General features: G+C 32.5%; 2 long non-coding RNA genes and 1 pseudogene across 3 annotated transcripts; 2 read left to right on the top strand and 1 right to left on the bottom strand.

Annotated features, from left to right (window-relative positions):
• Positions 1–6,571: 6,571 nt before the first annotated feature.
• On the bottom strand, positions 6,572–9,500 carry LOC141660539 (polyamine oxidase 2-like; annotated as a pseudogene).
• A 1,157-nt stretch (positions 9,501–10,657) lies between these two features.
• Positions 10,658–11,357, top strand: LOC141659616 (uncharacterized). Its single transcript, XR_012549818.1, has 3 exons — positions 10,658–10,815; positions 10,937–10,980; positions 11,279–11,357. It is a non-coding gene; the product is annotated as an uncharacterized LOC141659616 (long non-coding RNA).
• An 89-nt stretch (positions 11,358–11,446) lies between these two features.
• On the top strand, positions 11,447–13,952 carry LOC141723803 (uncharacterized). 2 transcript variants are annotated; one of them, XR_012576370.1, is made up of 6 exons: positions 11,447–11,508; positions 12,123–12,276; positions 12,349–12,495; positions 12,875–12,974; positions 13,651–13,710; positions 13,824–13,952. It is a non-coding gene; the product is annotated as an uncharacterized LOC141723803 (long non-coding RNA). The 2 variants fall into 2 exon arrangements; XR_012576369.1 differs by having other exon boundaries at positions 12,123–12,495.
• The last annotated feature ends 10,108 nt before the right edge of the window (positions 13,953–24,060 follow it).

Here is a 24,060-nt window from a genome sequence, read left to right as displayed (position 1 = left end):
CGAGCCATATTATTTTATAATTAAATGATTCAGAGATTGTTTTTATTCCGAAAAATATTCAAAAATCCATAATAAATCAATCGTTCGTCCTTTTAATACAAAACGAATACGTATAGACTCAGAAAAATATTCTGCTTTCAATAAAAATACTTTCGAGACCCAAATCCTTTTGTTTCGAAAGGTCGCTTGTTTTACGAATGATTCTGAGCCGTTTATTCATCGATAAATCATATTTTTGACCTAATTTCAGTTTTAAACGTATTGAGTCGAACCTTTTGGCGAACCGAGTCATATGTGATATGAATTATGCGATACGTGGCTTATATGATTATGTGTTTATATGTTATGTGAAATACGTGTGTATGTGGATCGAGAGTCCTGTGTTAGTCTGTTATATTTATGTGTGGGCTATCGTATGGGTAGATGATAGGCTTTTGATGCGCAGTTCGTCGAGTGATTATCGATTAGACAATTAAAGTTATTGTTAGGAATATGTGTATTAGTTTGATGATAAGTTCAGCAAAACACTTAAGTAGAAATCTAGTGTTTGTAGCCTCAACGGATAAGACCATCTTGGCTATCCGTTGAAGGAGTAGCCTTACTTAGCAATAAGTTTGGTATTGTAGCACATCTCACTCTCTGATTTCAAGCTGTAATTCTTAGATGTTGTTAGGAGATAATCAGTCATGTTGACTACTAATGGATGTACAAGTAGGAGGGCTAATTGTAAATATTTCATGCCTTGTAATTTTGTATAAGTGAAGAAGTGTCAACGGATATTGAAGACCTTCAACGGATAAGAAACTAAGCTTCAACGGATGTCTCTAACGCTTCAACGGATAAGTGCTTCAACGAATAAAGCTTCAACTGCTAGAGCATCAACGGATAAAGCCATCAACGGATGAAAGCTTCAACGGATGCACTGCTAGAGCATCAACGGATAAAGCCATCAACGGATGAAAGCTTCAACGGATGCTCAGTCTCATAGCAGTTGATAGTGACAGTTAACAAAGCTGACAGAGGCACATGGATTGACAGAGATGTGGTAGCCTATTTTAGGAACAGCAGAAAAAGCAGCCGTTTTTAGTCTGGTTCAAAATGGAAAGTCAACAGATAATTCCATATTACACTGGATAAAAATGGAACAGAAACAAGTGGAGAACTATTGTCTTATTGTACTTTATCTTTGTCTTCACTTGTAAACTTGGTGTTATATAAACCAAGTAGTAGCTAGTAATTAGATGTGAATTTTCCCTGAGCTGTTTAGAAATATCAAGAGAGAAAATCATCTAGTTTGTACTAGGAAGCAGCTGTGATTTAATTTTGAATCACAGATTTTCTGAAATAACACATCTCTGATGGAACAACAAATCCACCAGAAAAGTTTTTAAGTTCTTGTTCATTACATTTGTGTTTAAATATATATCTGTCTGCATCAGCTCCAAGCAATTTACACACATTTGATCACTCAAACACTTAGTCTTACAAATTGCTCAAAACTTGAAAAAGTTTTGAGATTTACATTCAACCCCCCTTCTGTAAATCTCATTGTTAGTCCACTGGGAATAACAGTTATATCTTTTAATTATAGATGCGGATCTCTCGAGTTGATCGGGACAAGACGTTGGATAAAGAATGAGATGGAATGGCATTTGGATATCTGGCTTCTAGCGATTGCAAGAGCAGCATATCGGTGAAATGTTGAAAAGAAGGACGGTGATGTTTTGAGACAGAATGTCAGAATAGATGCGTGTTTGCGAGTGTGACTAACTGCTAAAACCCAAAGGCAAGTATTTCTATCATCACTTATTGTTCTAGTGATCTTTATTTTGAATCGTATCATGCAAGTATTGCTTTCCCTATCTCAGTTTAGAATCGATAAATGTTTTACATATCGCTGAATTAAATGATTCTGTTTACGCAAGTACCCTCTGCTATTCTATGTTCAGAATAGTCAAGTGATTTTACTTATCCAATTATTGGATTTATAAATGTTTTGGTATTTTGAGAAAAGTGATTTGGTTGCGAATATTCCTACCCAAGAATTGGGGGAAATATAATTATTTCGGGTGTCGAGTATCATGACCCCATTTCAATAAAAGGTTTTAAGATTGGATCATAATTGCGTAAGTGACCGGGACGGACGGTCCAGCGGAGGGCTATTTCCAAGTGCCCTATGGAATATTATGACACAATTTTTGCCACAGGCTAGTTATGCCTTTTATTTGAGTACTCGTGTTTTTGGGGTCACGTTTCTATGAATCATGACCTTGTGCTATCACACGGGCTGATCAGCATGTGATAGTACGTCCGTCGGAGGATGATCCTAATCTAAATTATCATATCATTTTTGATATTCATAGAATAAATGATTTATCAACTGTTTTTGTTTTGGAATAATGGTAAAGTGCAGTTTTGATTCAGATTTTGATTTATGCTGATACTTACGTTGTTGTTAAATATCAAAGGTGGTATTAGTATAGATGAATGATGTTGACTTCAGTATGGAATGTTGTGAGCATCAAAGTTCGTATTGATATCTAATTTGATATGATAGCAAAATAAGTATTAATTTGAAGAGTTCGGTTTTGAATAAAGTTTATGATACAATCCATAATCATTGTTTCATGTTATTGTGGTTTACGATATTTCCGTAAACACTTTTTTACGAGTTTTATTCTCGTCAAGAATCAAAGTATTGCTGAAGCATTTCGCTCAAAAATATCAGAATGGTTTTGAATACAATTAAGGAATCAATTCTGGGGTTCCTCAACTAAAATTTTATGATCCAGCAATTATGATTTTAAATGTTCTGCTCTAATGCAGATGTCGGTTTTATATCAAAACAACCATATATATGTTATATTGATCTTGCTGAGCATTTCTTTCGCTCAAACTTGCCTGTTTTCAAATTTAACCTCCAGTGAGGATTAGCTTGCGCTGTTTAGTTGTGTAATTCGAGGAAGCAAAGAAGAATCTCTTGGAAGGTGGTTGGTCCAGGGTTTGCGGGCTAATGTAAGTTTCATTATGTAAAGTTGTTTATATTATATTATATTATAGTTGTATATTTTATTTGGGCCTAGTATACTTCATTTCGAAGTTATACTAGTGGGTTTAGTTTTGAGTTGGAATTTATTGAAAAGAGTTTCAAAAGAAAGAGAAAAATTATTTGTGGAATTTTGGAATTCTTGTTTCTAGAACTGTAACCTTAAAAGATCTTGGAGTAGTTTGGGGTCATTTATGATAATTATCTTCCGCTGGCTTTTATTTATTATTTTAACAGGTTAATTTGGATTGAAGTTTTATAGTGACGATCAAATCCTCTGACCCCGGATTTGGGGGCGTTACACCATCCATTACCTTCTCTAAGCCACCAATTTCGGACAACATTGGCTTAATCAAAATAGCAGCAGATGAACTCAAGCTGAAAGAACAAATGAAGAAGCTTGATGAAAGAATTGAGAAGGAATTTGGTCCAATTGCAAGTAAAGACAAATATGTGAAGCATTCCACTCAATTGAGACCAATTCCAATAGATGAAATGAAGCTAGGAAACATGGAAATAGGTCAAACCTCATCTGAAAGACATCAACAGGCCATTATGATTTTGAAGCCTAAGAAACACTCATTAAAACACTCAAGAAAAAATTCAATGGACCTAGTTTATACAACTCTTAAACCTGATGAAAAGTAGCTGCTAGGTCACTCAATTGCAAATCACAAAGATCCAAGAGATTCAGTTTTGAATAAAAGGGTAGCAAAGATCTACAGGCATGGCAAACTGATTTGTGTGATGGATGGACATCCTCAATTTGGAGATGCTAAAAGAGAAGAGAAATTGAGGCTCAAGTCTCAGAAAAGGAAGGCTTCCTTAGAAGCATTTGATAAAGAGAGAGCCAAAAGGAAGCTGATATTTGAAGAAGAGGAAGAACCAAAGTCAGAAACTGAGAAGCCTGCCACCATAACTGAAACTGAGAAGCATGAGGAACCAAAGCAGAAATCAGAAAAAGGGTATGAGAAAGAAAGAGCCAAAAGGAAGCTGATATTTAAAGAAGAGGAAGAACCAAATTCAACTTAGTGTACTGCCATAAATCAAACAACTATGCCCATAATATAACAAGTTCAAATTAAGGTCCATCTTGGTGTGAACTTTCATGGTGAGCCAGTTATTCCCAAGGATGAACCAATAGACTGGGAAAGCTTAAAAATTCCTGAGCTAAACATCCCAATTCTAACCACTTCAAAAAAAAGAAAGAATACAGCAAGAAAGCTAGTCAAGTCTATCTCATTCCAATCCAAAGCCCTATCCAAACCTAATCCTACAGTAAAAGAAGGAGACAAACTCCTTATATGTGATATAAAGGAATTTTCAGACATTAATCTTTACTTGGATGAGCTAGATGAAGTGAGAGAAATTGATGCCCACAACAGACTTTCAAAAAGATTAGTGTTCAGGTTCAGGGGTGGAAAGGAAATCACTTAGCCTCTTCATAGGATTCTCAATAAAGGCTAATCTATCTTAGTTAAAGTATTCTATGCAATCAAGAAAAATTTTGGATTCACCCAGGTGGCCAAAACAGTGGTACTCGGCAGAATTGAACAAATAAGACAAAGTTGGAGAGACCCAAGTTCACTACCAAGAATCTTATCTATTCCTTATACTTGAAGTAGAGTGCACTTGAGGCCGTACTAGTTGATGGAGTTCAAGGATGAAAGAAATACCAGAAGATTTTTCAGACTAGAAGACCGACTAAAAATATCAAGCAATGAGACTCTCAAGCAAATGCAGGAGATGTTGGATCTATGTAATGAAGATGAGTCTGATTTCAATAGAAACCTCCAACACCGGATAGAAGAGAACAATGAGAAGTTGGGAAAGAGGACTAGACACTCAAGGAAAAAGAATTAAGTTGTTCAGTCTAGAGGAGCACCTTGAGCAAGGCTTGTGAGATTTCTGTGAACTTTCTTTTATCACTTTCAATAAATCTTGCAGCACTTACCATTTTTATCTATTATTGAATGATCATTTTGTATAAGGTGTTTTGTTATCATCAATTCCTCCTAAATTTATGCCTACAATTCTAGTAGACATAAATTGGAGGAGATTGTTAGGAAAATATTGTAGGCTTGATGATATTTCACCAAAACACCTTAGTAGATTTAATTAAGTGTATTTGTAGTTTTCAACGGATATTATTACTCTGTCATCCGTTGAAAGAGTAGCTTATGTTTAAATAAGTTTTTGTAGCACATTCATGTATAATGTAATGTCTTATAGGATTAGAAGTTGTAGGATATTCTAAGTCATGTTGACTAATAGAATGATATGCAAAATAGGTTGGCTAATTATAAATATTAGATGTCTTGTAATTTTACATAAATGAAATGGTGTCAAATACTATGGAAATACCATCAACGGATGATCTGTAAAGCACTCAACAGATGACACAAGGCACCTTCAACGGATGATCCATTATAGACTGAACGGATAATGCTGAAGTCTCGAGGAAAATCATATTCAAATAGCAGTTGATAGTGACTTGACAGTCACATGGGTTAATTGTATAGAAAAGGAATGTGGCAGCCTGTAATCAAGATTATAAGGATCAAGAAGCAATTCCATTTCTATGCAAAACGGGGATGTTTAAAGATGCTATATCTATCTGGATTGCATGGGATAGAGAAATGGAGAAACATGTAATTAGACCTAGATAATAGACTTAAGTTTTTTCTTATTACACATGTAACTTGGTAAAATATAAACCAAGCGTAGCAAAGAGATTAAGAATCGATAAACCCAGTCAAGACAAGCAAGAACTTGAGAGCATTTGTAAGAAGTATCTTTTAGAACTCTAAAGTTCGGTTTGTAAGAACTCTTGTAAGCAGCTGTGTGCTATTGCATCACAGAGATCTTCTGCATTTATATATATATATATCTCTGGTTGAAATATCAATCCACCCGAAGGTTTTTAAACACCCTTGTCTATTTACTTTTTTTTGAATACTTGAATACTTCTTATCCGCAACTAGCTTATTCAAACACTGTTATATATATATTCGTCAGAAGCTTTAAATTTCCAAAAGAAACTAGAATTCCATTCACCCCCCTTTGTGTAATTCTGTTGTTAGATTGTTCGGGAATAACATGGGCACTCACATCTCTTAATAATTTCCAGGCCTTAATCACTTCTTGCTCACGTTCAAGCTGCTTTCTCAAAATTTCTTCTTTCTTCAGAGATTCAGTTAATTCATCCGTGGCAATCTTACACTCTATTCTCAATTTCTCAAACTCAGTGAAATTGTGTTTCTAACACAGCATTTCCATCACTCAAAAACAAATTATTCTCATTAATTCTATTGTTTTCTTTAGTGGATGATTTTAGTGTGACATGCAAGTGATATAATTCAGTAGACATATCATTTATGGTATCATTGGCTTCAACTTTAGAATGGTGTGCTTGGTTTGTAGTGATTACCTGATTTCTTGATGAACTAACTTCTATCACATCTGACTTGGCCATTAGGGCTAGGTTAACATAATTCATGTCTTCATCTGCATCTTCATGATCAGCTACCCAGTCACCACTACACCAAAAACAGCCTGTTGTAACCAAAACAATATTACTACAGGGCCCTTTTAACGTTACTAAAGGCCAAAAACAGCCTAAGGTAACATAAAATATAAGTTAGTTTTTTCGGTGATAGCTTAGGGTACCTAATCTTACATAAACGTCGCCTACTGTAACATGGTCTTTTTTGTTACCCTAGGCCCCTAAGGTAACAAAAATAGTCCAAATGTAATGTAAAACGTATGTTACATTAGAGAGACACAGAATTTTTAAAATGACAGTAAATGCTGACATGGCATGCTAACATGGCATACAGCGTGGCATGCTGATGTGATAGTGTGGGGCCCATATTGATGACATGGCATATAGTGATGTGGCATGTGGGTCCCACTTTTATGGTGTATTTTCAGAACCTATGGTAACACTTTTATTAGCTAATGTAACATTTGTAAGCAAGCTACTGAAACATTTTACATTGTCTACGGTAACAATTTATGAAGCTAATGTAACACTTTGACAAATAAGAAATTGAAAATGTGCTATTGGTATTTAAGCAACCCCAAATTCAATAAAACATCCAAAACAACAAACATCTAACAAACATCCTCCCAAAACATCCAACCATCCAACAACCATCTTACTAAAACATCCAACCCCCTACTAAAATATCTAACATCCAACAAAAGTTAAACTACATAAACAAAAGTTAAACTAGTTCATGACTTGATAGATATCATTATACGCTTATAAACTTGAAAAACACTGGCAGTAGAAGCTGCTGCGGCCAGTTATTGATGTACCATACGCCTTATGGCTTGTTGTATTTGTCTTTGCTCTAGCCTTTGCAGCCCAATCATCACCATTAGGCATGAACTCTTAAAATATCATATGCAATATATACATGATTACTTATAATTCATGTCAGAGTTTAAACATGTCAACATGACATTTGCATTCAGTGGGAACACAAATAATAACTTAGGACAAAAAATAACTTAGAACATATATAATGGGAATGAATTAAAGAGTCCACGTTTGCATTCACAATTTTCACACATGTTATTCCATTAAAAAGAAAGAAGAAAAGAATTGAAAATTGACAATAAACGAGCAAAAAAAATGCTTGCCTCATCCCAACATTTGAGTGATATGGTATCGGCATCTGCATTGAACCAACCTTCCATTCTACATAGATACCACTGCAACAGCTTATGAGGCAGACTGTCAAGCCTACAACAAGACTATCCTTATATTCCAAAGATTAAAAAAATTAAAAGAATAGAAAAATAAATTAGCGTAACGCATGTAAAACCTTAAGTCAGGGCGTCTTTTGAACATAATTGATATTGCGCGGGATACTGACATGTCCTTACTGTTTTCGGCTCGTACTTGATTTGCCTGCTTAAAGAATATCAATTTTAGAACACCGAAATTATATATATGTATAAAAAAGTTACAAAAATGCGTTAGACAACAAAACCAACAAAAAAGACATGCCTCTTCCAAAATGCTCTCAAAAGCCTTGCCGACCTTTGTGACTAAATCTTGAGGAACCTTATTTCTATCCATGTCAAACAGAGCATAACTGAAAATGTAAAAAAGTATTATAAAACATAGCTCATGTGTATTACATATACCCTTTAAATTTGTACAAAAGGTTGTTAAAAGTAAAAAAGATCCGTAATAAAATACACCACCTTCACAACAAGAAAATAACTTAATGTCCATAACCCAACAAAAACTAAAGAATAGATAAATGAAGCCGGGTACCACTACCCGTTGATCGGGTATCTTAGGGTTCCTGGGAGGTCCGCTTTTGGAACAAATGTTTAAACCTGACTTAAATTGACATGAACAACACTTAAATATCTACTTGAAACTTAGTGTAAATTTCCAACAGCAAAATTGTTGTTACCTTTCCAAATCATGGTCATCTAATACAGAGTTATCACCGCTTGTATGATATAGAGGTAGTCCTAATCTTCCAATGATAGGTGACAATGGATTCTCCTCACACACACCATGCAACCTAAAAGAAGTTGTCAAAAATTTAGGATGCAGATATTATATGGTAGTATTTAAAAAGAAGAATTTCCCAACTCTCTATTACCATGAAGCACCTAAGTCAACATGAAATTCAAATGAGTAGTCAGTGCAAACTCGACCACCAATTTTTTCCCGTGATTCCAAAAGTACAACCTGAAGAAAAATAAAGATATGTTATCTCAATAACTCCACTAATGCCATGAATGTTAAGTAAAAAGAAAGTAGTTCACTTGCAGCAGTATTATGTACAAGTCTTTAAGTGTTTAGTATAGAAGAAAATCTTTACTTAAAGCACTATATACAGTTATAGTGGTGACAAGTATCTAAGTAATCATGCCAATATATATGAACCCCAACATTGAACAATAGGAATTTTTTCCAGCATCTCCTACCCTTATTAGGGGTGAACTAGCTAAGTACCTGAAATGAAGCATCATGGAGAGCTCGAGCAGCTGCAAATTCCTGCCATTCCAGTGCCTATGATGATAACAGATGGCGAGGCTGTACTCCTGCCTTCAGGATTCGAATAGCAGAGAGCTATAAGTAAAAATATAACGATCGTCAATCGCTAATACTTCAAAAATAGGCATAACATAAACTTTTCCAAATCAAGAACATGTTCAATTGTTCATGTACATATGAGAAACCTATGGTACATTGTACACCGACATCTAGTCCATTTCTATAATAAGAAGTCTTAAATCTTTTGCAATATATACATTTTTATACATGGTCAGGTTCATAAGAATGCTACTACTAATTATGCATATTCCTTAAAAATAATTACACACTAGTGTAGTCAAAATCGTATTTTGGCAGTGGCTTCTCACTGAAACCAAACCTTAACCAATCAAGTGCAAAGCAGCGAAAGCCAGCATCAGCCATCTGTTTTAATTATGGGAAAAAAATAAATACTAAGATTGTAAATTATTAGAGTAGAAGTAGCAAAGGGAAAAGGTAGTTGATAAATTACATAAAATTTTTAGTTGCTGAAATAAAGTATCAAACCAATACTTTAATGTCAAAATACTGAAATAGTAGTTATACTATATATTATACTACTTTTAGTGCAAATACAGGGAGCATGAACATAAAAAATCAGCAACCTCAACAACATTTAAAACAACCTGTAAGGATGCTCGAGTGCTTGGAAAAAAGTCATAACCTGTAACTCAACCTGAATTTACTCACATATATAGCACATATATAAAGCACAATAAAGAATTTAGTTAGGTTAAAGGTCTGATCACATATTTACTGGAAGAAACCACAATAAAGAATTTACCGTATACTGAATATGTTGTACTAATAGATGTGTCCATTAGCCATTAGTAATTAACATGGAGTCCCTAAAACTTTTTCTATGTCCACCACAACAATTCACTTATGTCGCAAATAATTTTGACAGCCTTGTAAATTACATTACCTTATCAAATGTAACGTATCAGAACTTGAATATAAAGAATAAGATTATTTTACCTTGTGTGTCAACACACGTAGACGATTTAACACTACACCATAAATGGTCTACCACAACATCTTTCTCAACGGTGTTGCTTAAATATGTTACCTTAGTTATGCTACTTTTGTCCTACTACAACATTGTGGCTTTAATGTTACCTTAGCGGCAAAATTGGTGTTGGCATAGATCCAAAGTGTTGAACGTTACTACATGCATAGATAAATGTTGCCTTAGACTATTAAATGATAAATATATTAAATTTTATTGTATAAAATAAAAATAAATAACTCTATAATTTTAGAACTATTTAAATTGCATTAAAATAATCAAAATGTTTTCTGGAAAATTAAAAATTTATTAGATAAATGATATATTATTTTTTATTTTCTAAATATCAATACAAGATATGTTTTAATAAAGTTTTTGGTATAAAATATTAAAAATAATAAATAAATATATAGATAGATGGATAGACTAAAAAAGAAATTTGGAGTTTTGATATATGTGAAATCATTGAGCGGCATATATTTCACTGTACCCCGCTTAATTATTTCATTCTATCTCGCTCCATCATTTTCAATGTAACTCTCTCATATTCTCACACCCTTTCCTCCCTGGAAACTCTATCGTTTCCAATCTCTCTCCAACGGTTCCTCTCCACTTTCTTATTTAGGGCTTAAAGTTCAATTAGAATTAAGATTTCATTGCTATTTGAGGGGTCAAGGATTTGTATTTTCAGTTATGACTTCGATTTTTCAGTTTAGGGCTTCTTCAAATTATGGGTTTCAATAATTTTGAGTTCAATTTCTTTTATTTCTTTTCTTGAGCCCCTACTAATCGATCTATATCTTTGTTTTAGGTCTTCTTCTCTTTAGGCTTTGCATTTAGGGGCTTCAGATTCAGGTATTACCCATTTTTGCTTTTATTTTTAATCTTCAAGTGGCTGATTTTTGTTTATGTTTTGTATTTTTTTTATTTTGTTTGATTTTCATGTTGAAATGTAATGTTATTGATTGTTGATGAATGTCACTGATTTTATTTAGAGTTTTGTGCAACTATTCAGTAAGGTTGTTATACAAATTAACTAGGTATAATCTGTTTGATGAAATGTCTTAACCATCTTTAGCTTAATAATATGCTTTATTTGTTCCCATTTATGTTAGTATCATATTTAGACTCTGTATTTTTTGTACTCACTCAGGATTGAGTGCACTTGTGGATTGCATAGATTTCAATAAAGGTGCTTGTTGAAGAAGGGAAAATTAAGGCTATTGCATTTCACGAGATTGATGAAATAGTGAGTACACATTATGATAAGGATGGGAGCAATCTATAAAATCTTATTATTCCTTTATTTCTTTTTTTGTTAGGGATAAAAATTCTGGGATAAAGTTGGATGATCAACCATTGTTGCTATGCAGCAAGTTTGAGGTTATTCTTGATGCTCTGCTACTTTTATATTTTCTAAAAAAATCTATTATTGTGTTTGTTTCTAGTACATATGCTCTGCAGTTATAATAGTATTTTATTATGCTCCCCTTCGATATTAAGTTTAAATTAAATCAAAGGAAAAATTATTTACAGCTCTTTTGTTATTTTATATGTTTGCACTGTAATTTGGAAACTGCATTTAAATTTTATTGAGTTTGGGGAGATGATGTTGATAAAGGGTCAATAATCACAGAAGTGGTATATCACACCATTGCAGAGATAAATTATATGTTTTTATAGTTGGATTGAATGGAAGTAAGTTATGTGACATGTTAGTCAATATTAATATTTCATGGGCAGCTTGAGCACACTTTCAATCTAATTTGCAGCTTGGTGAACATTCTTTACTTTCTTTATTATTGTAAGCCTTATAATTCCGGTATATATAAAACATTGTTACATGTAATTGTCTCTTATGTTAAATCAGTATAGGACATATACAAAGATTGTATTTACTAGTTGGGTCACACACTCACATTTTTTGTCATTAGTAGATTTCTTCTATTATTCGTTACTTTTATTGATTTAAATTTTGTTCTATTAAAATTGTGCAGAATGTACAATTTAGATTCTTAACAGGTGACACTTGAAGATGGAGGTGGAAGTTCAAGTAGCATGAGCCTGTGATTTTTTCCAACCTAAGTGGAATTTATATAGTTCTCAACGGAAGCAATCAAGAAATTACCATAATATAACTAGTGGATCTATGTACATAAACTTGTACTTAGTCAAGGTCAAAAACTTATCAAAGGAATCACCATAATATTATCACACGTGCAGGTTCTAAATGGCCTTCTAAGAAGAGACCACCAGAAGGAAGCAATTTCAATTCCAATCGGAATTATCCCTGCTGGTTCTGATAATTCTCTAGTATGGACTGTTCTTGAAATCAGGGATCCAATTTCTGCTGCAATAGCTATAGTGAAGGTATAAATCTATTTCAGAGGAACTCTGATTGAATTGTTCTATAGGCTTGAAATCCACTGAATGACTACTCCTAGTATCTATTTCTCTCTTTAAATTAAAATACAGAGTAAATTATAATAAAATTTTAACTGAGCTATTATTTGAAATATATACATCCCTTTCATATTAAGTGTGGCAAAAAGAACAGTTGGATATGAAGTGCAACCTATGTCCATTATCCCCTGGGTATCGTCTGGGTATCGTGCAGTACTGTGTTCAACAAAGATTAAAGATGATCTGGAATTTTAATTTGAACTTCTCCACTATGAAATTGAAGTTAGTTTGTGCATACAGGAATTTAGTAAGCAATATGTTATTTTGACTTGTTTCTTATTCCTAGGGAGGTCTAACTGCAATAGATGTTTTTATGGTGGAATGGGTGCATACTGGAGCAATTCATTTTGGGATGACTATCACATACTTTGTATTTATCAGCGATGGTAAGATTTTATCTTAAAGAGCATGGTATTGTAATATTGTATGGCCATTATTTTCTTGGCTTAACTGGAATGTGTCTCTTTGATGACACCGGCTAATTGTGTTCATATATTTGACTTTGTATTGCATACACACACCTGCTAATTCTGATTGAAAGTTTTCTTGTCGCACTTTATTTGACCTATGAACATACAGATTTTATTGAAATATTAAGCACAAAGCTGACATAATACACATGTGGACTTGATCAAAATCTACATGCTTATCCTTTTTTATACTAATAATATTTTAAATTTTTTATCAACCAAACATAAGAAAAATTGTACAACTTTGTCTATCATCAGTAACAACTTGTACTGTGATAATCAGTACCCCTACATATAATAAGACATTTCTATTAAAGATTAAAAACTTTGGAATATTGTACGTCACCATTACGTTTCTCAAGGTCATGAATTGTTTGCTTCACATTAAAGTATAGAGCAGCTTCATCAGTTCTTGTTTATTTTGGGCACCAGTCATGTATTTTACAGCTTTGTTGCAATTGCCCTTGCCATTATCAAGGTAATATGTAATGTACATAGTTGCACACTCTATAGTAACTAGATTGAACTAATCTGTTTCTAGCAATTATGAAAAGTTTCCTTTTGTTTCTTTATATGTTTCTCCTGGATGTAGATCTATAGCTGGAGAGTCTGGAAGATCAAGCTAAGGTGATGGCTCTTCAAGGATCAGAAGGTGATCTGGTTATATGTTGAATATTATTCTCACATTATGATCGGGACACAGAAAAAGTATTATGCAATTATTCTTCACTCTTTTTTTAATCATAAGCCCACGTTTTAATACAGAATGGTGTCGTGGCAGAGCAGCAACAAGATTCTACAGAAATGGGTAAAATGGAACCCATACTTGTTAGCATAACTGAAGAATCTGATACATGTGCTCTCTCTTTTCCATGTTGCTAAAGATAGCTGCCAAATTAGTTAAGTTAATTACGATTCTCGTAAATTAGACTTGTAATGTTTGTATTTAGTAGATTAAGAAGTTTGGGATGTATTAGATATAGTACATTTAAATTGTACATCATTTTTATGAAATGGTATTGTTGGATGGATCGTTGGGTTAATGAATTTGTTTTTGGGATTGCATAAATATCAACAACAAATTTTAATTTTTTTTATTAGCAAAGTGTTACAGTAGCTTTATAAAATGTTACAATAACAAAAAAATGGGACCCATATTCCACGTAATAACTGTGGGCCCTAATGTGGGTCCCACTTTTTTAAAAACATTTTACAACTCTAAGGTAACATAATAAACAAGTTACAACTGATCTCTCTTTTTGTTGCATTAGCAAACTAAGGCAACATATAAACAAGTTAAAATACGATGTTGTCTTAGGCACCAAAGATGTTACCTTAGACCCCTAAGGCAACATGGAAAAACCTATCTTTAAGAAAATGTTACCTTAGGTTAAAAGTGGAGCAATAGCAACATATTTACCCCCTAATGCAACATTTTTTTGGTGTTACAGTAGGCATTTTATGGTGTAGTGTAATATGATGCACTACCTAAGGCCAAACTAAACAAAAATTCAGTAAATCTAGGTATAAATGATAGAGTTCATCCCAAAAGTGGATACTAAACTATAATCCAAAATTACCTTGTCTGTTTTGAGCATGAGCAGGAACAGAGTCAGCAGCTGTGACTTTTTTGTCCACTAAAGGCTGTTGCAATGTAAGATATCATCTATAGATTAAAATCATGTGATATCCATATGTTAACAGGCAGACTGGTATTTGTTTTCAAGAAGATAGACCACCTATCAATATGAACATGCTCCAACATACAATCACACACATAACATAATAATAATGATCAATGAGAATAAATTATATGTCTATAATTTCTCCTAAACTCACATACTAGATACAGTAAAAAAATCCAATGACATGAAAAAATGGAGCAGTGTACATGAAAAAGCACCTCAATTTAAAAATACAACATAAATTCATAAAACTAAACACACAAAAAACACTAATGTAGATCAACAATATATACCTTCTTCGTAGGAGCATTATCAAGCCGGACTTCCTTGAGCTCAACATTATCCTCCTCTTTTTCTTAATCCAGCTAAGGCTTACACCTTCACTTCATCCATTTCATCCTCGTCACTATCATCCACCTCATACGCCTTCAAAAAACAACAAATCACGCACAACACACTGAACAAAATCAACTTAAAAAATACTTCAAATACTTCAAAAACCAAAAATATAAGGAGTAACTGAAAACCCAAATGAAAAAAAGCTGAAATCAGAGAGATATACGTAAGTAAGTGAATGTTAAGCCCTAATTAAAAAACCAAGGCCTAAATGAAGAAACCTCATTTCAATTGAACCCTAATTAGGAAAGCAAATCCCTAACTGTATAACACATATTGGTAATGGTGGCAAGACATTAGACAAAGAGGCCAAAGAGATTAACGAAAAAGTGAGGATATGGTGAGAGAAAGTGAGAGAGAGTAAATTTCCACGGGTGTACTAAGAAAATGTGTATTGGAGTAAGGGATTAGGGGATGGAGCAAGCGTGTTTCTACACCAAATTTTCAAAATATATGAAATTTTGGGCGGCTGTTTTCATCCAAAAATTGGAGCCCAATTAGAGTCCAATATTTTATTGTTTTATTTATTATTTTAGTAAATAAAATCCTAATATTTATTTTAGAAAAAAAGTTTTTTACTTATATGTATTAATACTTTTATAATTCCTATATTTACATTTTTAATATTGTTTTAGAAAAACTTATACATATACTATTTTTACTTTTTAATACTTTGAAAATTACTATTTTAAATTTTAAAATTTTTTAAATTTCATTATGTAAAAGATTCGTATATCATCATGTATATTATTTATTCAATTTTTAATTTACCTTAAATTCTTGTAATTTAAAGTAATATTTGAACTTAAAAATATATTATATTTATTTCCATACTCTAATCTAACATTTTTACAAGTATGTTACAAGTTGTAACACTTTATTGCTAATGCAACATCATATTTTTGGCTAAGGTAACACAAAAATCATAATATTACATTAGACCATAAGTAGCGTAGCTAAGGTAACATATTGGGGTAACATATTTTTGGAGGGGATTGCGATAGGTCATATTTGGTATTGTGCACTTTGTTGAGTGATAAAAGCTTTTTCCTTTTGTTTGAGCAACTCAAAGTATTTCTTCTTAAATTCACAGGCTCAAACTTCCTCTTTTCTGAGCTAGGCTTTCTACACTCATTGGCAAAGTGACCATTCATCCCACATTTGAAACATTTGAATTTTGCTTTATCAACCATGTTCCTGTTGGATTTTATAGTCCAAGGTTTCTCTTGAATTTGAGTTTGGAAAACCTCTTTGACAGAAAATCCAAATGCTCATCAATATCATCCATTTCATCCTCACTTGTGCAGTACTCATCTTCAGCTACCAACCCTTATGCCCATGCCTTCACAAACACTTGTGTTTGGTGCAGATTCAACAGCTTCCACCTTCAACTCTTTTCCTCTCTCTTGTTTAGCTACCAATGCAACAGATCCACCCTTCTTTCTTCCTTTCTATAACTATTCATCCTGCTCTATTTCGAGCTCATAGGTTTTTAAGATACCATACAGTCTCTCTAGAGTAAAGTCTTTTTACTCATGAGAGTTTCTGAGAGAGACTGTCATAGGCTTCTATTCTTTTGATAGAGACCTCAGGAATTTTAGATTTGAACCTTAGTTTGGTAGATCCTCCCGTACAAATTTAAACCATTAAGTAGTTTTTAAAATCTACTAAAAATGTCATTTAGTGACTAATCATCTTCAAAGTGAAAATATAACGCCTGTAAATATTTGATATGAATATAGTGTAATATACTATTCCGTTTCGTGCACTATAATTATTTTTCAAGTAATAGATGTCAGAAATTATGTGAATTCAATATGTTCGTATACATTCTTCATTGTGTGGCATTACGAACATTGTTAGATTATTTATAAGTGTATGCAAGAAAATTTCGTTACATAATTAATTAGTGTTTGAGTTTATCACGTTTAGATAATTATAGTTGCGATTAAAAGATAAATGATAATTCATATGATAGCGGCTTAGAATCAATTTGCTTGCACTTTCTTATGTGGCTTAGAGTTGTTAATCATATTTTATGTGGCTTATATATTAGAGTATTAATTTTAGAAAATTCTTTTATAATATATTCTTGTTCAAAAATTTTAAAAATAATTTTATAAAACTTCTAAAATCTTATAGTATTTATGGTAATGTGTTATTGTTGAAGAAAATAAGAAAGGTAACAGTGTTTTAGTTAAAAAAGGTAATTGATTTGTATTGATAGTATACACATAACTACCTATAATATCTTTATGATAGATATTATTATATCAAGGATTAAATCTTTTTACAATTTAATTAAATAAAAATTAAATTAGTCAATAAGTTGACTTGAAGACCTCAATACAATTAGAATTTAAATTGATAGAGAAAGTTGACTTTAATATCAATCGAAATAATATAGATTCATTATGAATTATAATTTAAATTGGTAGAGGAAGTTGACTTGAATATCAGTTAGAATCACAATTAATGACCGATCAATCAAAATTTTAATATTCCGTCTATTATAATACATATTATATATTTTATTAAATAGAATATCCATGATATTTTTCAAAAAAAGAGGTGTCATAGTTGGAGAAAATAAAAATAATAATGTGTTTTAGTTAAAAAAGTTGATTGATTTTTATATTAATTAAATTAGAGTAATTCATTAAAATAATGAAATTATTAAGTAAGGGTAATTATGTAAATTAACAAAGGACAGTAACAACCAAACTTTTAATATTTTACCTATTATAATATAGTATAAATAGATGGTATATTATATATAGATAGTAATATAGTATAAATTTAATTTTATTAAATAGAATTGTTACTTGATAATTTTGAAAAAAATGTTCGATTTTGAAAAAAAAGATAACATATTTTATTTGAAAAAAATATTGTTGTTTATTTGAAAAAGAAATATTGTTGATGGAATAAAAACCACACCATGCGAAAACCAGAAAAACCATTGTTTATTTTCATGGTTCATAGGAATGCGAGCGCCGAACTTAGTGTGTTTAGGTATTATAATGTTTATGAGATTTTTACAACGAAATAATGTCTTATAACAATCGCTGACAATTTAAAAATTTGGTAGTATTTTTTAAAAAAAATAAGTAAGGGTAAATAAGTAATTTCAGCAAATACGAATGACCGACTACCAAACTTTTAATATTACTTCTATTATAGATGAGTACATATATATATATACACACACACATACTAACTTAAAACCCGTGTAATGCACGGATCACACACACTTTTAAAATCTATTTTAATATTATATAGTTCTTTTAAAAATCTATTTTGAATTGAATTCTTAAATTTGTTTATTTAAATTTTTAAATGATATTACTTCATGATAGTTACATTAATACATGTATATGTTCATAATTTTTTAGAACATTTTAACCTATTTAAAATAAAAGCCTTGATTCCTGGAAAAATTATTATTATAAAAAGTTTATTATTTTATTGAGAGTAAAAATACAATATCTCCACTATGTTGGGAACTTAAAAAGATATTATTCTAGCGATTTATTACTTAATCGATTAACGATAAGAGATATTTAAAAAAGACAACATTACTGATTGAACGATATAGTTTTATTAATAATTTCATTTGTATTTTAGGAATATAATAAATATATTTTAATGAAAAGTTAATTTTAAATTCAGATCTATATAATTTTATTATAGTCTGAGCCATGTTACACCGACCAAATTCAACTAATTATTTATAGTTTAATTTTAAATTTTTTATATAAGTTAAGTTTGTTTTATCATAGACAATTAGTATATATGATTTTATTTTTTAGTTGGTCGAATTTTATTTTGATTCTGTGTTAGTTTGGATCAATTGTATAATATATTTTTTCCTGGATGAATAATTTAAATATTTCTTCTAGAGTTGATAATGATCTTGAGATTAATGATGATCAAAACATTCCTTCTGGAGTTGATGATGATCTTGAGAATGCAGATAATGAAGTCGCATCATCAAGGTCAAATATGCCTTCACAAAGAAAATGGACAAGAAGTCATCCATTTGAATTAATCATTGGAGATGCATTTGTCAGAGTTAAACAAGAAGAGCAACTCAAGAGGAATTTTTGTACATCACCTTTCTCTCACAAGAAGAGCCCAAACGAGTTGAGGAAGCTCCACTAGATTACGATTGGATCTTGGCTATACAAGAAGAGCTAAATCAGTTTGAAAGAAATAAAGTATAGAAGTTGGTACCTAGGTCAAATGACTGATTAGTCATTAGAACCAAATGGGTATCCAGAAATAAGATGGATGCAAATGGCATAGTCACAAGGAACAAAGCGAGATTAGTTGGAAAAGGCTACTCTCAAGAGGAAATAATTGATTTTGATGAAACTTTTGCTCCTGTGGCAAAGATGGAAGCAATCAGGATCTTTTTGGCATGTGCAGCTCATACCAATTTCAAAGTCTATCAGATGGATGTGAAGAGTTCTATTCTGAATGGAGAACTTGAAGAAGTATATATATGTCAACCACCTGGTTTTGAAGATTCAAAATTTCCAAAGTATATATATCTTCTTTTAAGAGCACTATATGGTCTAAAGCAAGCACCTAGAGCCTGGTATGACACTCTATCTCAATTTTTACTTGAAAATTATTTCACTAGAGGTGTTGTGGATAAAACCCTCTTTTATTGAAATGTCAATGGTTCTAGTTTTCTTGTACATATTTATGTGGATGAAATGATCTTTGGATCTACTGATGAGAAACTTTGCAAAAAGTTTACCAAACTAATGCAAAACAAGTATGAGATGAGCATGATGGGTGCACTATCCAATTTCCTTGGCTTATAACTTAAACAAGTAAAAGAAGGAATTTTCATAAGTAAAACTAGATATGTGAATGATCTTTTAGAGAAGTTTGACTTATCAAATTGTTCACATTCCAAGACTTATATTCTAATTGCCATTAAACTAAAGACGAACACTTCTAAAAAGAAAGTGGATATCATTAGTAATAGATATATGGTTGGATCTCTTTTATACTTAACAACCAGCATACCAGATATTATATTGGTCACTTATCTTTGTGCTAGGTTTCAATCTGATCCTAGATAGTCTCATTTAATAGCTATAAAAAAAATAATTCAGGTACCTTATAGGGACACCAAACCTTGGCATTTATTATCCTAGAGAATCTGGTTTTGATCTAATTGGTTATTCAGATGCAGATTATGCAGGTTGCAGAATTGACAAGAAAAGTTCAACTGTCAATTTTTAGGAAACAAGCTGGTTTCATGGTTTAGTAAAAACCAAAACTCAGTATCAACCTCTATAGCTGAGACCGAATACATTGCGGCTGGAAGTTGTTGTGCACAGATTTTATGAATAAGAAATCATTTATTTCTAGTTATGCTTAATTTTTCACAATTTTTTTAAGATTATCTTTTTATATTACATTATGTAGTCAAATGTTAAATTATGACACTAGTTTGAAACCTATTTTCAGATCTAGTTAGTTAAAAATTGATTAGGTCAATTCAAATATATCAATGGCTATTCTTTGCAGTTAATAATTATAATAAACATATGGATGCTCAACCATTGGATTAGTAGTTGATACGTGTGTTTAGTCGTGTATCTTTATTCTCGGCCATTTTAAGTAATGGGTAACACACTTTTAATTTTCACGTCTACTTTTTTCATCAATTAGGAATTTTTTTATTTATCTTAATTTATTCTGTGAGATTATAAATACTGATTTGACCTCATCGATGCATTTCTTACATACTTTCAGAATTTTATAATACAGAAAGAAATTTTCTCTCTTTCTCTCTCTCTATCTCTCTCTTCAAGCAAAACCCTTTTTCTTGAAAACCTTTTTCCTTCTAACAATGACTCCTGTTAAGATCATGTCTCGCACTGAGTTCATCTATGAGTAGAACAACTTTGTGGCTTATGTGAACACAAACACTGAGCACACTAAATTTACGCCAATAATAGAATATATCAAGAAGTGCAGACTTTCTTATGGAATGCTTGAACCTCCAATCATCTACTGTGAGGTATTTGAAGATATCTAGACTTTTGTAGAATATGACATCACCAATTTGGTACTTTCTTTCACTCTTCATGATGTTAGATACGTTGTTGATTCTGATGTTGTCTCTGCATAATTTAAGATTCTTGAAAATAAAGTGTTAGTTTAACATACTCATGCTGAAATTGTACAAATGCTGACTGATATGGGTTATGATAGTCCTATTGATAATTTGGATAATATTGGTATGAACGGTTTAAAGAGAGAATGGAGCTTTTTATGTAAAGCTTTCATTAAAGTATTTTTTGGAAAAATTAGTGGCTTTGATTATATTACTACTGATTTTCTTAGTATGCTTTACATGCTTTTATCTGACAATTTCTTTAATTTTTCTGAAAAGAAATTAATAGAAATTGGTACTAAGCTAGGTAATAAAATTCACAAAAAGAAGAATATTTATTTTGCTAGATTTTTCATGTTGTTAGATAACCATTTGGTATCAAGTTTAAATGTTGTCCACAAAGCTAACAAGATGAATAGCTGGACCCATAACAAAATAGTTCGTGGAGATCTTGTTAGACTGAAGAAACATGACAATGTGGCATTTGTGCTACCACCGGGTATGCAGATGGTAATAAATTCTATCTATACTTTCTCTCAATCCCTCAATACTTTTTTGACTTTTTTAGTTGCGATGGAGGTTGTACAAGGAACTGAACACTCTTCCTACCCCCAGCAACTATAACAAACATTGCAAAATAAAAATCTAAGAAGCCAACCCAAAAGTCTCTTAAAAGAAAACTATTGTAACAACAACCGCAAACATTACACCCGAGGGGAGTGTGACGGGAGATGTGAGTGGTAAGGGAAGGGGTGAACATAAAATAAACCCCAAGGATAAGGTATCAGAGAATAAGAGTATGCTACCTCATCCAAGCCATGACTTGCCTTCTCAAAAGGGCAAGAGCATTGAAAAGAAAGTTAGCTCATCCCTAGTGGTATCCTCCAAAAAGAATTCTACTATTTAATAAAGTTCCCATCCAGGAACATGGAAAAAGAACGGGAGGGACACTGTTGCTCAAAACAAACCTATAATACATGTTTATTCAAAGGAGGATAAGACCTCTCTGGGTGCACAGGGTACACACACAACACATGCCATCTCAACTGTTGAGAATGTTTCTTCTCAAAGCATGTGCCCTTACAAATTACAGTTGAAACAACACACAACTCACCTACTTCTCACATGGATGTTGATATAATATCAACTTCTCAAGATGATTCTCCATATTTTAAAATCACAGAGGAGCCCCACTTGGAAATTAATGTTCATCATCTTTTGGATGATTTGTTGGAATGCGAGTCATTTTTTTAGTCACTAGCAGTGAATGTGCACTTAAATGTTTCATCAATCTTCATAGATTCTACTTTAATGACAACTTTAACTGCTATTTCATTCTCTTCATCAATGGCTATCTTTCAGCCATTGATAAGTGTTAGTCCATCGATGTCTAGCTTAACAGCGCAGCCGTTGGTAGCTCCAATTGTTCCATCAATGACTATCACTCAGTCTTTGATAACATACTCTAAACCATCACCAAAGGTGCATAAGTTCAAACAATTGCTCTAACACTTGTAGGACTTCAGAGAGGGAGTGAAATTTTTCTGAGTGTTAGAGCCTGCCTTGTGAGCGGGAAAAAGGAGAGGGTGAGAAAGAGACGCTGGCTATTTGTTTCAGTACAACAAGTGGGATTGAGAGTACCACCTCAGTAGGTGAATGTTGGGGTGTGAGGACAGTGAGCTAGGGGCAGGCCCTGATGCAAGAACAGAGAGGAATTGATAGAAAAGTAGGTACATAAAATATAAGGATAGAATCCTTGGATGCTACAATGGAAGTGTCTTCAATTCCAAGCAATAAGGCCCTATTTAAAGTAGATTATCGAGCTGCTTTGGACAGTGTGAATCTTGATGCCTCTATATTTTAACATCCAACCCCATCTTATCAAATCTTAACTGGTCAATTAAACCTAGAAGCTAAAACTTCTCTTGACTTGATTCATTCCATAGAATTAATCAGAAGAGCTAATGACACTATCTCAAACATTCCTTCTGGAGTTGATGATTATCTTGAGTTTAATGATGAAACTGGAAGTGATGAAGATGATGGTGAAGGGGGGATGCAGAGCCTTCCATCACAGACATTCTAGATTAGATATTTTCTAGTACCATTAAGCTAGAAGATCTGAATATGGATCTTTTAACTCAATATTAGGCATCATCAACTGACCAATACTTATCCCACACAACTGCTCAGCTGTTGGTTAAATTTCAGCAATCCAATATTAGGCTTTAGAAGCTCCAACTTTTGCAGCACAAATAGGACTTTGAGAGCACGATAAATATCATTGATGATATGAAAACTAAGTACAATAGAGAGCTAAATGACAAGATACGACTTCAAAAAATGCCCACAGTTCACTGTAAGCTGAACAAAGAAGAGATAACTTTCAAGACATTGGCTGCAATGGAGAAGAGAATGAGCCTCAAGGGAATTAAAAATGTCCAATTTGGACAATGAAATGGGAATTCAAACAAAAGTTATGCATCAGATTCACAGTTCAATGGCTCCTATACTTCATCTTTTGATGATTACAAAAAGGGGGAGAATTCTGTAGCTCAAGAAACTAAAAATGTCCCCACATCATCAAGAAATAGAAACTGTCCCTACATCATTTGCCTCTTTCACAAGCCTTGTGTCCCCACAACAATTGCAAATTCAAGTCCTTGTGAGCAAAGAGGGGGAAATAAAGGCTATTGATAGTATATCTGGAAGACTGGAGTATGTCTCTGAAGCCGCCAAGCAGAAGCTAGTGAACATCCCAAACTTAACCAACATTATG

The sequence above is a fragment of the Apium graveolens genome, chromosome 5 (genome assembly GCF_009905375.1).
Source record: "Apium graveolens cultivar Ventura chromosome 5, ASM990537v1, whole genome shotgun sequence".
Classification (NCBI taxonomy): domain Eukaryota; kingdom Viridiplantae; phylum Streptophyta; class Magnoliopsida; order Apiales; family Apiaceae; genus Apium; species Apium graveolens.
The sequence above is the reverse complement of the archived record's forward strand: the minus strand, read 5'-3'. Positions and strand labels throughout refer to the sequence as shown.